At 45.3% G+C, this 15,864-nt stretch overlaps 1 protein-coding gene across 1 annotated transcript in view; it reads left to right on the top strand.

Annotated features, from left to right (window-relative positions):
* The window catches only part of LOC121277258 (protein Largen-like), a 144,867-nt gene extending 129,210 nt beyond the window's left edge, over window positions 1-15,657 (top strand). Inside the window, exon 2 of the mRNA XM_041186503.1 lies at window positions 15,426-15,657. The gene's annotated coding sequence lies outside the window, so the exon portion shown is untranslated. The remainder of the gene's footprint in view (window positions 1-15,425) is intronic.
* The last annotated feature ends 207 nt before the right edge of the window (window positions 15,658-15,864 follow it).

Raw genomic sequence — 15,864 nt, forward strand, 5'->3', positions numbered from 1 at the left:
ATAAATGCCAGTTAGAGACTGGGGATTACAAACAGATTTATACTCTGATCATAGTGAGAACTGGAGGTCAAAATAATCCTAAAATATAATCTCTACATCTTGAATCAACCCAACCTCATCTCACCCAGTACCAGAATCAAAATGATAGATCAGCCATAACTCTCAGACTGGTTATTGTTCCACAAAAATACAGAGGACAGGTCCATCTGACCATTTCCAAAGTCAAAAGATACCTTAATAAAATTTCTTGTACTTTTTACCAAAAAGCAATCAAGCTCCCACTTGAAATTGCCAACACTACCCACTTCTGCAATCTGTTTCATACCCACATGACTCCTGGCTTTGGGCAAGAGAGTTGCCTATATATACACTTCTCTTGAATTTCATTTCCATTCAAGTCCATGCCTCCTGTTTTACAGTTTCGCCTAAAGTTAAAATCAATAGAATTATCTCAGGCTGATCTTTAGCATAAAGGATTTCCTGTTTGAATGCACATTTCTTAACATTATGGCATTTAGGCTGCTCAGTTTAGTTCAAAATTGTACTTGAGATATTAATATAATAATATGGCAAATCCAAATTGCATTAATAATATAACCATTTCACATTTAGGATTTAGCATTTAGCTGATTGAAGTCTATGATAATAAAGATCGGGAGAGATGCAATACAGGCTAGCAACTCAATATCACCTGTTTTGCACCATTGCACAAAGTCAAAATGACCCCCGTTTGTGTTTAAATGGTTTAGTGGCTTTCAGCTATATATCATTATAGTGCTGCTGTAATTAACATGCTCATGACACTGCTGGACCACTCATAAACAGCATAGCATCATTTTCATTGCTAAAATGTTTTGTGCAATACCTTGAAACCTCTCAACTCTATTGTAAAATGATGTGAACAAATTCACTTCTTGTTGAGTGTTAGGGCTCAACTGCTGAAGAAATTAATTATGGACCATAACAGCCTAATTTATATAATTCAGTCAGGCATTTTAATACCAGAGAAAAATTTCCTGTTTGAAAGAAAATTATAAAAGTGCTTTTTCTACATATATTCATGATGTTGCTGCTTATAGCAAAAGAGGCAATCTTTTGCCCTCAAGTCTGTGCAGGGCAGGAATATGCTAATCATATTTTTACCAATTTTTAAACTGCCTGGAAAAGCTAACTCAGTGAAGAACATTTATATGGTTATTTTATGAATGAAAGTTGATGGCCTACAAATGGGTTAAACCTTTTATCTGGGCACAGAATGGTTAGCAAGTTTCATCAGCATTGGTCAACTAAGAAGGGGAATGAGATCTAGCTGAGAGCCCACAATAACGCTGTTGAGCTGGGAGGAACATTCTTGCCTCTTCATGGCTGCACCGAAATGATCAGTGTAAAAACAAAAACCTTTTTTTGCAACACCCTTCATTTGACGTGGCTACAAAAGACCCCAGAAATTCATCAGAATCTCTTCTGAAATTCTGATGAATTTCAGAAGAAATACTTTCAGAGGCCGAGGCAAGCGCACAGATGTGTTTTATACAACAGACCAGTACACCCGAATAACATCCGAAGCTGGACATATATTTGGATGTCTCTGAAGCACTGGAAGCAAGACCGGGAAATTGGTGCAATTTTCCCCCAACGCCGTCCTCTCCCCCCTCCCCCAACCGAGAAGCAGTGTAGCAGGTTCAAATTCTAGCCCATTGTTTGCTTGATATTTCTAGGAATAATATATTGATTGAATGTTTTAGTTTTACTGTACTTGAGAGCCAATAAAGCTCTAAGGATTTACTGTATTATTACAAAATTTAGTCAGAAATCAGTGAAATGGTAGTCATCACAACTAGCATGGAGAAGTTAACTTTATTCCCACCTTTAAAAGTCCTGTAATTTTGCAATATAATTTCTGATGGATAGATGTTTTATAACCTGACAAATGTGATTTTGCCGAAACCTATTTCAAATTAAAAAGCAAATGACCAAAAGAACTTTCATTTATAGTTTTATTTATTTATTTGTATTTTTTCATGGGACGTGGGCATCGCTGGCAAGGCTAGCATTTATTGCCCATCCCTAATTATACTTGAGAAGGCATTGGTAAGCTGCCTTCATGAAGCCCTGCATTCTATGTGGTCCATGTAGTAGGAGTGTGGCCACCCCAGCCATTTCATGCACAGTTGGGCACACCTGTGTGGGTTATGAGTTCAAATCTTCAGAGACATGGAGCACATAATCCTAGACTGACTCTTCAGCACAATGGTGAGGAAGAATTGCACTGTCAGAAGTACCATCCGTCAGCTGAGACTTTAAACCAAGGTCCCATTTGCCCTCTTGAGTGGATGTAAAATTCCCATGGCATAATTTGAAGAAGTGCTATTACCAGTGACCAAGCTAATGTTTATTACTCAAACAGCATCACTGGAACAGTTTGTCTGTACATTATCTCACTGCTGTTTGTGGGATCTTGCTGTGCACAAATTGCTGCCACTGCCCTTCTGCAGTTTGTGTTCCCACAGATCAGTAAAATTGATGATATGCAGCTTCATACAAGTGGGAGTGGCACAAGTGAAAAGTTTCATGTTGCCTTTTTTCAGGATGACAGCATGCCCTGCTTGTCCACCAATACCTTAGCTGATGCCCATCTTTGTGTCTGAAAGCCAGCTGGTAGGATAGGTTGGCCTCCTTCTTTCCTCTGTTCCTTGCTGCTCTTCATGCTCCTCCATCTCCATCTCTCTATCTCCAGGCGGCTCAAAGGCACCAATGTGTGAGTTCCTGCCGGGTGTTGTAAGCCACATCCGCAGAGGACACCCCTTGTCTCCAAACAGCCAACCACTGATCCAGCCATATGAACTCAAACATTAATACTGTTTCTCTCTCCACAGCAGGTGCCAGGCTTGCTGAGTTTTTCCAGCATTTTCTGTTTTTATTTCAGATTTCCAGCATCCGCAGTATTTTCGTTTGACATTACTGACTCACTGGTCTGGGTGGAGAAGAGGGGGAATTAAGGACTCATACAGGATAAAGACATCACTGGGAAATCTGGCACATGATATTACATCTCATCCCATCACACACCAACAGCACATTCCATGAATGGAAACCCTTACTGTTCATGTATACTCCAGGGTTACATTATTCAACACTATTTCAGTGCAATCAATGATGCCCTGCACCTGGAGGCAAACTGTAATTTTGGTAAAGCCCAGAAGACCATCTTTCTGCAATGCAGGCCAGGGTTTTCCCGTCCCTCGGCCCAAAGTCAACGGGCCTCTGACTGGTCCATCAAATTTTCCAACCATAGGCAGGACCGGAAAATCCTGCCAGTAATCTCTACAGAGAAAGCGATAAAGATGTCGCCAGTATGATGCAGGCATGGACAGCTGATTGACCAATGTGCTCATGTCATTTGTTCAAACCTGGACTGAACATGAGGAATAAAAATTCAGGGCCACAGTTACTTTTAGAAACACAGGCGAGGATGAAGATTACGTGTTACCGGGCTGCAGTTGGTGCTTCAGCTAGTGTATAGCTCTGTAAAAGCCTTTCTGGTAAACTAGAGTCTCCTCAAGCTGTTCTTCACTGAACTGCAGACATGAGCTTCTCGGCCTGTACAGGACTCTTATGAGTTTCCCTCCTACTGTTTCTTGACTCTACAATTGCAAGTCTCTGGGCTCTTGCTTGCTGCTGCTACTCCTCCTTCTGCTACAAGCACAGAGGCATCCCAATCATCAAACCCATAAAACCAGCCTAAGGTTTACCAGAAGTTCCATCTCAAAATTCCGCTGTAGACTTAGCTAAATAACTTGTTGAAAAGTTTAATGTCTCCAACAGCCAACCAATTAAACAGCAAAAGCAACAGCAATCAAGGTGAACAAACCAGTAATTTACCTGCGAGCAGCAAATTATCCATTTAAATAAGGTAGAAAATAATTCCCCTTGATTGTTCCTCCCCTTTATTTGCGAATCTATTGCACAACAGATAAATAGCACAATAGAGTTGGCCAAATGGCAATTGAATCCTCATTTACATATATTGAATAGCTGCCTGTCAATTTCAGTGTCAAGAAGATATAATAATTATCATGACATTATTGGAATTTATTGTAAAATAGTGGGATCTGTCTGTATGGGCCGATTTTTTAAGTTGGAGTGCGGGTGTGCGTCCGACTGGGAAATAAAGTGTATTCACATCAGCTGGGCATCCCGACGCCAATGCTCACCCTCGGGGTACTTCGCAAGGCAGGTGCACGTTGAAGATGGAGGCGTGCCCACCATTAATTAACTGGCTAGCTAAGGCCCTTGAGACACCAATTGTCCTGGAGTTTACGTGGCCTATGTGATTTTCAGGCCATTGCACAGGCTAAACAGGCAGGCCACAATTTCAAAAAACTCATCCACAGGCGGGACAAGAGGGGTGAGTGCGCTTGTTAATGTGAGTAGTTTCTACTTTACCTGATAACTTGCCGCTGCTTGCTTATGTGAACAGGACATCTTCATGTCACTTCAGAACTGCGTTGACAGAAATATGAGGCTTCAGTTCAGGATTCAGTTTTGTTTTCCAGGCTCCCAGAGGATTCATACTACTTGAAGCCTTCCAGGTATCAGACAGCCTTCCCTAACCTTGGGAAAGGGGATTGTGGTCTCTGCTGGAGGCACCTCCTCTGAGGAGGAAGAGAGGGCTAGAAGGGGGAGGAGATCAGGTGTGCCTATTCAGCCTCCAGGGGAGCGACCTGTGGGAGGAGAGGCACAAGCACAAGGGGTGCAGGACCAACAGGAAGTCCAAGACGGAGGGGGCCGCAGAAGACACCACTATCCTGCTGCCAGGGTTTGCAGATTGCAATGCAGCTACCTCAATAAGTCTGAGGTGCAATGCCGAAGGAGGTTCAGTTTCTCAAGGGAGACAGTGACCTCCACCTATCAGAGGATCGGCCCTGAGATCACCTCTGTCTGTGTGGGTGGGCACCTCATGCCAGTGATGCTGAAGGTCACAGTGACCCTCAACGTCTATGTTTCCTGCTCTTTCCAGGGCTCAGTGGGGGACCTGTGTGGAGTCTCCCAATCAGTTGTCCACAGTTCTGACAAGCTGGTGACAAATGCTCTGGTCAGGTGTGCATTGACTTTCATTCAGTACCGAATGGAGGAGGCCTGCCAGGCAGAGCGAGCCTGAGGTTTTGCAGCGATTGCTGGCTTCCCCCATGTCCAGGGTGCTATAGACTGTACACATGTGGCCATCAAGGCACCAGCAGGTGAGCCCGGTGTCTTCATCCACAGGAAGGGCTTCCACTCCATGAACGTGCAGATAGTGTGTGATCACAGGATGCTGATTCTACAAGTCTGTGCAAGGCACCCAGGCAGCTCCCAAGACACCTACATCCTCTGACACTCCCAGGTGCCGAGGCTCTTCAGTGCTTCAGCCTGGCTGGATGGATGGCTGCTGGGTGACAAGGTCTATCCCCTCAAAAGGTGGCTCATGACGCCTCTCCACCAAACAAGAACAGAGGCCGAGCAGCGGTATAACGGGAGCCACGGGTCCACAAGGGCTGTGGTAGAGAGAAAGCCATAGATCTTCTCGAGATGCACCTGCTATGCCTGGACCGTTCATGAGGCGCACTCCAATACCCCCCAAATCGTGTGTCAGTGATAGTGGTTGCATGCTGCGCTCTCCACAATCTGGCACTGGAAAGGGGGAACGCAGTGGAGGAAGAAGATCTTGACACAGCTGCTCAGGCAACAGACAATGAGTCCAGTAGCGAGTCGGAGGACGAGCACGGTCAGGAGAATGCTGAGGGGATAGACGCTGACCTGGGCAACCTCCAGGGAGGCAGGGACATCCGGGATGCTTTGATCCAACAACTAACCTACCAAATAAGGACCACAACCACATGCCAGGGCTGCAGGCTCCATACTCGATCCCTGACAGGAACATTTGCTTGGTCAACAACACGCACTATGTGCCATTTCAATAAAGTTTAATGAGAAACAAGTCACTCATAACATCATGGCTTACCCAGCACCTGCAGAACAAATGAAGCACCCAGAGGCGTGTTGTACAAAAACAGACTTAATGATATGATGCCTGCCATAAAGGTAACAAATGAAATTCAGAGGTGTTCTCCATCACACTAATTAAGAATTAAATTGAAAGCGGGGAAAACAAATATCACTCGTGCTCAGGCCATGGTGTGATTACAGTGCTTTAAGTTTGAGCTTGAGGGTGCTGTGTCTGGGTCCTTCCCCCTCGTTGCCACCAGCACTAGAGACAGCCTGCTCACTCAGCTGTCCTGTTGGCCTTGATGACTTTGGTGGGTGTCCTCTGGCCCTTGGAGCCTGTGCTGGCCCCACCAGGGAGGGAGTGGCCAGTGCCACAGCTGGCTTCTCCCCAGTCACCGCAGCTGGCAGAGGGGCAGATGAGCTGCTGCTCTCACCTGCAGCGCCCTGATAGGAGCCCGCAGAGATGACAGGCAGCTATTGCATCAACATGAGGTCACTCTGGACCTCCCTGTTCACCATTGACGGACGGGCACCTAGCTGGAATACTGGGTGCCCGATCCATCTCCCACACAGACAGTGACCACCTGAGGTCATTACCAGTGTGAGGGCTTGTAGGTCCGAGCGCATCCCCAAGATCTCCTGATTCAGATCCTGGAGGAGCTTCTCCATGAAATTCGCCAGTCTCTCCATGGAGGAGACATTGCGCTCGACCATGAGGATCATTGCATTGCTCATGCTCCGCAAGGACTCCTCCACAATGGAGACCATGGCACGCATTCCCTCATGTATCTCCGCCAGATCCTTTCACACACCCTGCTGGACATGCAGCATCTGCTGCCTCAGGGATGACTCCAGAGGTTCATCAGCCACCGACTCAGCATTGTCCTGGTCTACAGCCGTCAGGGTATCATGTTTCTTTGCCCGGGTCTTTTAAAATTTATGGGCTGAACCTTACTTATGTCGGGTGGGCTGAGTGGGAATGGGTGGGGGTGGGCGTGGAGCCGATCATCGCCCGCGATTGGCTGCGCGCCGCCATTTTACATGGTTGGGCCAATTAAGGCCGGCCCAGTGTAATACATGGCCTGTAGCGCTCAGTGCTACCTGTGCGGGCGGGGGGGGGGGAAGAGGGAGACTCGGGGCCTGAGCTGTTTCACGCATGCGCGTAAAAGAGCGCAGAAATCTCCCTGAGGCACGGAGCTGCACGGAATTTAAGTTGATAATGAAACTTGTCAATAAATGAACTGAAAAAATTGAAATATGCCCCCTCGTGTGACAGTGTCACATGAGCTGGGACATGTTATGTGTGCAAAAATTTATTTAATTATTTTATTAAACCACAAGGAAACCTCACCCCACCCGTGGATGAGGTTTCCTGAGAAACCCAAAGACTGCTTGGGCTCTCCACCTGCATGCCGAACGCAACATGATGTGACACGCGATGATGTCAGGCACATGCCCAGCGTCATCTCGCGTCATTAAAGGCTGACGTAAAATAATTATTCAAAATCCCTGTTTTCATTTGCATTATGAGATTCATCTCGTTTTAATGGGCTCATATTACCTTTGATGACTTTTCCCCTTATGTAAAAGATGTTATGTTAATCATGATACCCCTTTAATCTAACCAAGCATAATGACAAGGAATAGGGGGAGAGGGAAAGAGCAAAAGGGAAGGTCTGTGATAGAATGGACCCCAGGAGAGATTAAGTAACAAAAGGGGTGTGGGGCAAAGCAACAATTGGGACCAATAATGGGATAAGGGAGCGGCCCTGTTGAATCTGAAACATTGTAAGATGCTTAATTGAAAGATAAGATGCCAGCCCTCGAGTGTCTGGCAAGTTTTAAGTCCTCTCCCATCCCACAATTCACCTCTGATTGAATTCCCTTACCTATTTCCTCTGTCACTAATGTTGTAATTGTGTCTTTCATCACCACCTCCTCCCCTTCCAGCTTCTCTATCCTTAATAAAGACGATGTAGCCAGGACCATTTCAAGTCCATTCATGACTGGCTTACAGGCCAGATTTCAGCATTGGTCACCATTTCACACTTCCTTTGCCCCTCTAATTTGCTCAATTTCTTTCCTATGTGCTCCATACATTGTGTAAAACCTTCACTTGGGCGAGCGACTCTAACCTGTCCTTTTCTCCAGATGCTGCCTGTCACACGCCGTTTAACTTAAAGGGCAGACTGACGCCGTCGGTGTCCGGGGTGGGCCCCACACGTAAAATGAATGCGAGATGAATGCGGGCGTGCGTCCTGACATCACCGCGTGTCATTTCGCTATTGTGTTTGGCAGGCAATTAAGGCCATTAAGAAAGCAACTTACCCTATTAACAACGCTGCCCATCCAACCTTAAGGTCCCAAGTGGCCTTCACATTTTCCAGGAAACCTCATCTGCCGGCAGGATGAGGTTTCCTGAAGCTGTTATGAAATTAATAAATAAATTTTATCACCTTCACAAACATGTCCCAGCTCATGTGACACTGTCACATGAGGGGACATGATTAAATAATTTTTTACTTTATTTTTAAAAAAACTTATTACCCACTTAATCTCCACGAGGCAGCTCCATGCCTCAGGGAGATTTCTGCGCTCTTTGGCCCGCCCGCGTAAAATGGCAACATGCAACCAATCGCAGGAGGCGATCGGCTCCCCGCCCACTCCCGCCCAACCCACCTGCCACAGCTAAGATTCTACTTAAAATATATATTTTTTTTGTTGCTCCTGTTGTAACTATACTTTTGCTATTTTAGTTAGAAAAACAGGAAATGCTGAAATAATCAGCAAGTAAGGCAACATTTCTGGTCAATTAGCTTTTGTCATTGACTTGGAAAGTTAACTCTGTTACCCTCTCTACAGATGTTGACTGGCTTGTCAAGTATTTCCAACATTTTCTGGTTTTATTTCAATTTTCCTGGCCAAACCTTTCCCATATTGGCGTGCGGAGAGTGGACCCCACACGCCTGCGTGTAAAGTGACGCACGGTGATTCGGGCGAGCGTCCTGAAGTCACCCTGCGCCATCCTGATATTTCATTGGGTGGGCGCGCGATGATATTCGATGCACACCTGCCATTAATTAAGGGGCCACTTAAGGCCCTTGAGGCACCAATCAACGGCGATTTTTTGGCACCCGTGTGATCTTCAGTTCAGCGCACGGCCTCAACAGGCAAGCGGGTAGGACACATTTGTATAAACCTCATCCACAGGCAGGACAAGAGGGCTCAGTGGGGTTGCGAGTGTTCTCTGTCAAATATTGATTTTTCAAAGTAACTGATGCTTGCCTGTGTGATCTGCAATACTTCACAATGCATACCAGCTGCTTGGTCAGGACTCACAACCTTCAGCTCAGCACTCTGCAGTGAGGAAACTTTTCTGGGCCTGCAGGTTTCAGGAAGCCTTCCCTTAGCCTGGGAATGGGAGCTGAACTCTCCACTGGAGGCAGCTCCTCTGAGGAGGAAGGGAAGGCCAGAAGTGGGAGGAGGCCAGGAGTGCACATTCAGCCTCCAGGGGAGCCACCTTTGGGAGGAGAGGTGCAGGCACAAGAGGTAGTCGAAGGTAGAAGGGGCCGCAGAACATGCGACTATCCTGCTGCCAGGGTAAACAGGTGGCAAAGCAGCTACCTCAATATGTCTGAGCTGCTGTGCCGAAGGAGGCTCCATCTTTCAAGGGAGACAGTCAACTATATCTGTCAGATGATTGGCCCTGAGATCTCCGTGAACTGTGTGTGTGGACACCCCATCCCAGTGGCTCTAAAGGTCACAGCTGCCCTCAACTTCTATGCCTCCGGCTCCTTCCAGGGGTCGGTGGATGAACTTTGCGGTGTCTCCAAATCAGCTGTCTGCACTTGTGCCAAGCAGGTTACAGACGCTCTGTTTATGCGGGCATTGACCTTCATCCACTACCTTTGGAACCAGACAAGCCAGACACAGCGAGCCAGAGGCTTTGCAGCCATTGCTGGCTTCCCCCATGTCCAGAGTGCCATCGACTGCACACATGTGGCCATCATGGCGCCAGCAGGTGAGCCCAGTCAATAGAAAGGCCTTCCATTTCATGAACGTGCAGATAGTGTGTGATCACAGGATGCTGATTCTACAAGTCTGTGCAAGGTACCCAGGCAGCTCCCACGACGCCTACATCCTCAGACACTTCCAGGTGCCGGGGCTCTTCAGTGCTCCAGCCCGGCTGGATGGATGGCTGCTGGGTGACAAGGGCTATCCCCTCAGAAGGTGGCTAATGAAGCCTCTCCACCATCCAAGAACAGGAGCTGAGCAGCGGTACAATAGGAGCCAGGGCACCACCAGGGCTGTGGTGGAGAGAGCCATCGGTCTTCTCAAGATGCACTTCTGGTGCCTGGACCTGTCAGCGGACGCACTCCAGTACCCCTAGATCATGTGTCATTGATAGTGGTTGCATGCTGCGTTCTCCACAATCTGGCACTGGAAAGGGGGTATGCTGTGGACAATACAGATGTTGATGCAGTGACTGCGGCTGCACACGATAAGTCCAGCAGTGAGTCCGAGGATGAGCACGCACAGGGAAATGCTGAGGGGGTAGGCGCTGACCCGGGCATACTCCAGGGAGGCAGGGACACCCGGGAGGCTTTAACCCAATGAACCTTCAGCTAGCACACCACAGATGGACCTCCAGGACAAGCCTGGCCTCAATGTTCCATATTTGAGACCTAAGTGCAAAATCTGCCTGGTTAAGAACATTAACTAAGGTCCTTGTTAATAAAGCTGAATATCCCACAAATCACTCATAACATTATTGGAAACCATCCACCTGCAGAACAAAAGAGGCACCTTCAGCCATGGTGATGTGTCTGAATTTAATATTACAACCAAAGGAACTTAAGAAAACAAAATGACAAAGGTGTTTAAAATCACACCAACTTATAAAGACCTCACTGCGGGCCAACACAAAGGCACCAGTGATAAACCCGTGGTGTGCCTAAGTTGCCTTATGTTTATGTTTTTGGGTGCTTTGTCGGGTGCCCAGCATGACCTGCATTCGGAAGCGGTGAGCACTCCCTGTGCGGGTGGGGGAAGGAGGGAGAGTTGGGGCCTGCCTCAGGGAGATTACTTTGATTATTATTATTTGAAATAAAGAAAAAACAATATTCAGACATGCCCCCCTCATGTGACAGCATCACATAAGCTGGGACATGTCAATGAATTTTAATTTAAAAATTTATTTGATTTATAAACCCTTCACGAAACCTCATCCCACCCATGGATGAGATTTCATGATAAATGCGAAGGCCGCCTGGGCTCTTTGCCTGCCCGCCAACCTTAAGGTTGGACGGGCAGCCCTGTTAATCCCTTTAATTGGTATTTAAATGGCCTTAACCGGCCTTTGACAGGTTGTTGGGTGCGCAGCTGATTCTGAAGCCGATCTGAAGATCTGAATGATGTGCAGTGACATCGGGACGCACGCCCTTAACTTTCTTAGCCATGAATTGTGCATCCTTCTGATACAGTCTTTCTTCCTCAATATCTTTGCTGTGAACTATGGGATGTCTCCTAAAAAGTCTGCCACTGTCTCTCTACTGTTTTATCTTTTAACCTATTTACGCAGTCCACTTTAGCCAACTCTGTCTCATACCCTTAAAATAGCCTTTATTTATTTTAAGACACCAGTTATGGACTAACATTTTTCATTCTCAAACTGAAAGTGAAATTCCATCATTTTATGATCATTCTTATCTAAAGGATCCTTTACAACAAAGTCTTTGGTTAATTCTGTCTCATTACACATGACCAGGTTCAAAATATCCTGTTTCCTGGTAGGTGCCAGACTATTGTTCTAAGAAACTATCCCAAATACACCCAATGAAATCATCCTCCAGACTATCTTTGCCAATTTGATTTGTCCAATCAATGTGAAGATCAAAGACACCTATGATTATTGCAGACCATTTCTTGCAAACCCCCATCATTTCTTAATGTATTCTCTGTCCTACTCTGTAATTACTGTTGGCGGAGGGGGCTATAAACTGCTCCCACGAGTTAATTTTCTTTACTATTTCTTACTTCCACCCAAACAGATTATACATCTTGATCTTCTTAAAAAGGATCATTTCTCACTACTGTACTGATCTCATCCTTGATTAACAGAGGTACCCTCCCTCCTTTCCCTTCCCTTCCGTCCTTCTGAAATGTCAAATTCCCTTGAATATTTAGATCCTAGCTTTGGTCACCTTGCAACCATGTCTTTGAAGTGGCTATCATATCATCCACATTTATTTCCATTTGTACATCCATGTTGTTGTGAATGCTATGTGCATTCAATTATAGGGCCTTTAATTCTGTCTTTTTACCATTTTTCTTTACTTTGACCTGATTTGCTGGTACACTTTTATGTTTGTATGCTCTGTCCCTTCCTGTCACACTCTGATTATCATTACCTGGATCATTACCCTGCGCTATTGCCTTGTCCTTTCTCTTCAACTTTCCAAATCTCCCCGCTTGTGAATCACCCCCCTACCTTACCCCCCACTATTTGGTTTACAGTCCTCTCTAGTGCCCTAGTTATATGATTCGACAGTACACTGGTCCCAGCATGGTTCAGGTGAAGGCTGCCCCAATTTTGCAGCTCCCTTTTTCCTTAGTATTACCGTCAGTATCCCATGAATCAAAAACCATTTGTCCCACACCAATCTTTGAGCCATGCATTCAACTCTCTGATTTTATTTACCCTACGCCAATTTTCTAGTGGTTTACGTAGTAATTCAGAGATTATGGTCTACAAGGTTCTGCTTTTTAATTTAGCTGCCGGTTGCTCATATTCCCTTACCAGAACCTCTTTCTTAGTCTTACCTATGCCGTTGGTACCCAAGTGGACAATGACAACTGGATCTTTCCCTTCCCACTCTAGATTTTTTCCAGCCCAGAGCAGATGTCTTAACCCTGGCACTGGGCAGGCAACGCAGCTTTTGGGACTCCCAATCTCAGCTGCAGAGACCAGTATCTTTCTCCCTAACTATATTCTCTGCACTACAACTACATCCCTTGTAACTCCTCCTACATGCATGGCCCCCTTAAGCATAGTGCTCTGGTCAGTTAGCCGAGCCTCCCTGCGGATCTGCTCTTGTCCCCACAAACTGCAAGAACCTTAAACCTCTTGGAATTGCTTTTTTATTATTTATTCTTTCATGGAATGTGGATGTCGCTGGCAAGGCCAGCATTTATAGCCCATTCTTAATTGCCCTTGAACTGAGTGAATGAGTTGTAAGGCATTTCAAAGGGCAGTTAAGAGTCAACCACATTGCTGTGGGTCTGGAGTTACATGTAGGCCGGACCAGGTAAGGACAACAGATTTCCTTCCCTAAAGGTCATTCATGAACCAAATGCATTTTTAGGATAATCGATGATAGTTTCATGGACACCATTACTGAGACTAGCTTTGCAATCCCAGACTTATTAACTTAATTCAAATTCCACCAGCTGTCATGGTGTGATTTGAACCCCTGCCCCCCTGAGGATTAGCCTGGGCACCTGGATGACTAAATCCAGTGACATTACCACAATGCCATCATCTCCTTCCAATTGCCAGGGTTGAGGCTCCTCCAGTGCCACTTTCTGGATGCCCACACCTGCCTTGCTCATTGTCACACCCTCCCATTCCTGACCATAGACCAAACTCAAAATAACAGCCACAGTATCAGATCTTTGATTTTAATTAGTTTATGTTATGCAATCCAGCCTGAATACTCAGTCAAATCATTCAATATAATTCCATATAATTAATGATTATTTATGTCTGAGTTCATGGTTCGTTATCAAAATTCAGGTACCATGTTTTACAACTCCAGTCTGATTACAGAAAATAGTGGTTTGTTCAAAACATGTATACCAATTCAATTGAGGGTAAGGGGCTGGATAGGTGGGGGATGAAGGTGGGGGGATGAAGGTTGGGGCTGGATAGAGGATGGGCTGTGAGGTGTGTGGGTATTAATTGCTCAGCACGTTTACTTTTGAATATACTTTGAGACCTTCTCGATTCAACTTCTGATGTTCATCACTTTCAACCCAGATCCTACACCTGTGATTAACAGCATGAGTATCCTGGAATAAGTTTCTGGGCAAGTCCAGGGCATTTAGCCCAAGTCTCCAAAGGCAGGGTCAGTACTGGAAAGATCCATGATGCCTTCCATGTGACATATCTCTGCCCATTAAAAGTTTAAAATCCCTGGGTTAAGCACTGTGCATGTGCCCAACTGGGTCCCAACAATCCATAGCGGTGAGTACCTGAACATTAGTCACTAACTCCATCTGCACCCAATTAGTTATTCCGGAGCATAAACTGGTCAAGAGCTCTTCACTATAACGTTGTTTCTCAGAGAGACAAAAGGATACCTAAGATAGGAAGTGGAATTGCTACACTCAAGCAGTATGACCTGCTCTTCCAACGTGGGAAGCAAGCTAAACAATAGAGTTTATCCTTGCTGCTAACTTTTATCTTGATGGAGGAGTATTTGATATTTACTTCTTTTGTGGTGAGTTGAAAAAGGTGTCAGTCCCAGAGCTGTCACTCATCTTGATGAGTGTAAATAGGACTCTTTCTGAATGTAAAACGAAAACAAAAACAGAATTACCTGAAAAAACTCAGCAGGTCTGGCAGCATCGGCGGAGAAGAAAATAGTTGACGTTTCGAGTCCTCATGACCCTTCGACAGAATTTGAGTTCGAGTCCAAGAAAGAGTTGAAATATAAGCTGGTTTAAGGTGTGTGTGTGGGGGGGGGCGGAGAGAAATGGAAAGCAAGGAAGGTGAGCAAGGCAAAAGAGAGGAACGGAAATCTTGTCGCAGAAAAGAACAGAACTTCTTCAAGGAGGTAGGATTTCTTGAAGAGCAGTGGCAGTCAATTAAACACAGAGATAAAAACAAAAAAACTGCGGATGCTGGAAATCCAAAACAAAAACAAAAACAGAATTACCTGTTTTTATCTCTGTGTTTAATTGACTGCCACTGCTCTTCAAGAAATGCCTACCTCCTTGAAGAAGTTCTGTTCTTTTCTGCGACAAGATTTCCGTTCCTCCCTTTTGCCCTGCTCACCTTCCTTGCTTTCCATTTCCCTCCGCCCCCCCACACACACACCTTAAACCAGCTTATATTTCAACTCTTTCTTGGACTCGAACTCAAGTTCTGTCGAAGGGTCATGAGGACTCGAAACGTCAACTCTTTTCTTCTCCGCCGATGCTGCCAGACCTGCTGAGTTTTTCCAGGTAATTCTGTTTTTGTTTTTGTCTTGGATTTCCAGCATCCGCAATTTTTTTGTTTTTATCTTTCTGAATGTTATAGGTTGCAAAATTTTACATAAAAGTGAGAAGTGAATCCATAAGTATTTTTGTTCAATTAAAATAAATCTCATCACTATTGCAGTAACTAATTCACTTTCTCTAGTATAATTTCAACTTATTTCTTTTCTCCCCTGCAGCTCCTTAAGACTGGAAGGAAAAAATAACATTTTGAAGATACGTCAGTTATTTCTGGCTTGGTCACTGCTGCATTGTGACTTCAGCAAATCAGACTCCTGACCTACAACAAGCAAAGCAAAGCAAAGCAGCTGACCCTATGGAACCACAGCATCATTAATGCCAGTGTGATCTGGATCAGATCATTTCCAGCAGCTCTCTATACAGCCAGAAGCTTAACCTGAGCAACTTCTCCAGTCCACAATTCAATTTGCTTCTAAATCACAATGAAAGCCTGAAGTAAATCTCTGATTTTTTTTTTTCTCCCTGTCTTTTTTTATTCCTGAAATATTTATGTGAAGCAATGCTTAAGAAGATCAGTGTTCATGTAATCAGTTGCGGAAGCTCTAATCTTTGCAACTTGTCATAAAACTAATCCAGCCTTCTCATTCCCTACATAAA

The sequence above is a fragment of the Carcharodon carcharias genome, chromosome 4, assembly GCF_017639515.1.
Source record: "Carcharodon carcharias isolate sCarCar2 chromosome 4, sCarCar2.pri, whole genome shotgun sequence".
Taxonomy (NCBI): Eukaryota; Metazoa; Chordata; class Chondrichthyes; order Lamniformes; family Lamnidae; genus Carcharodon; species Carcharodon carcharias.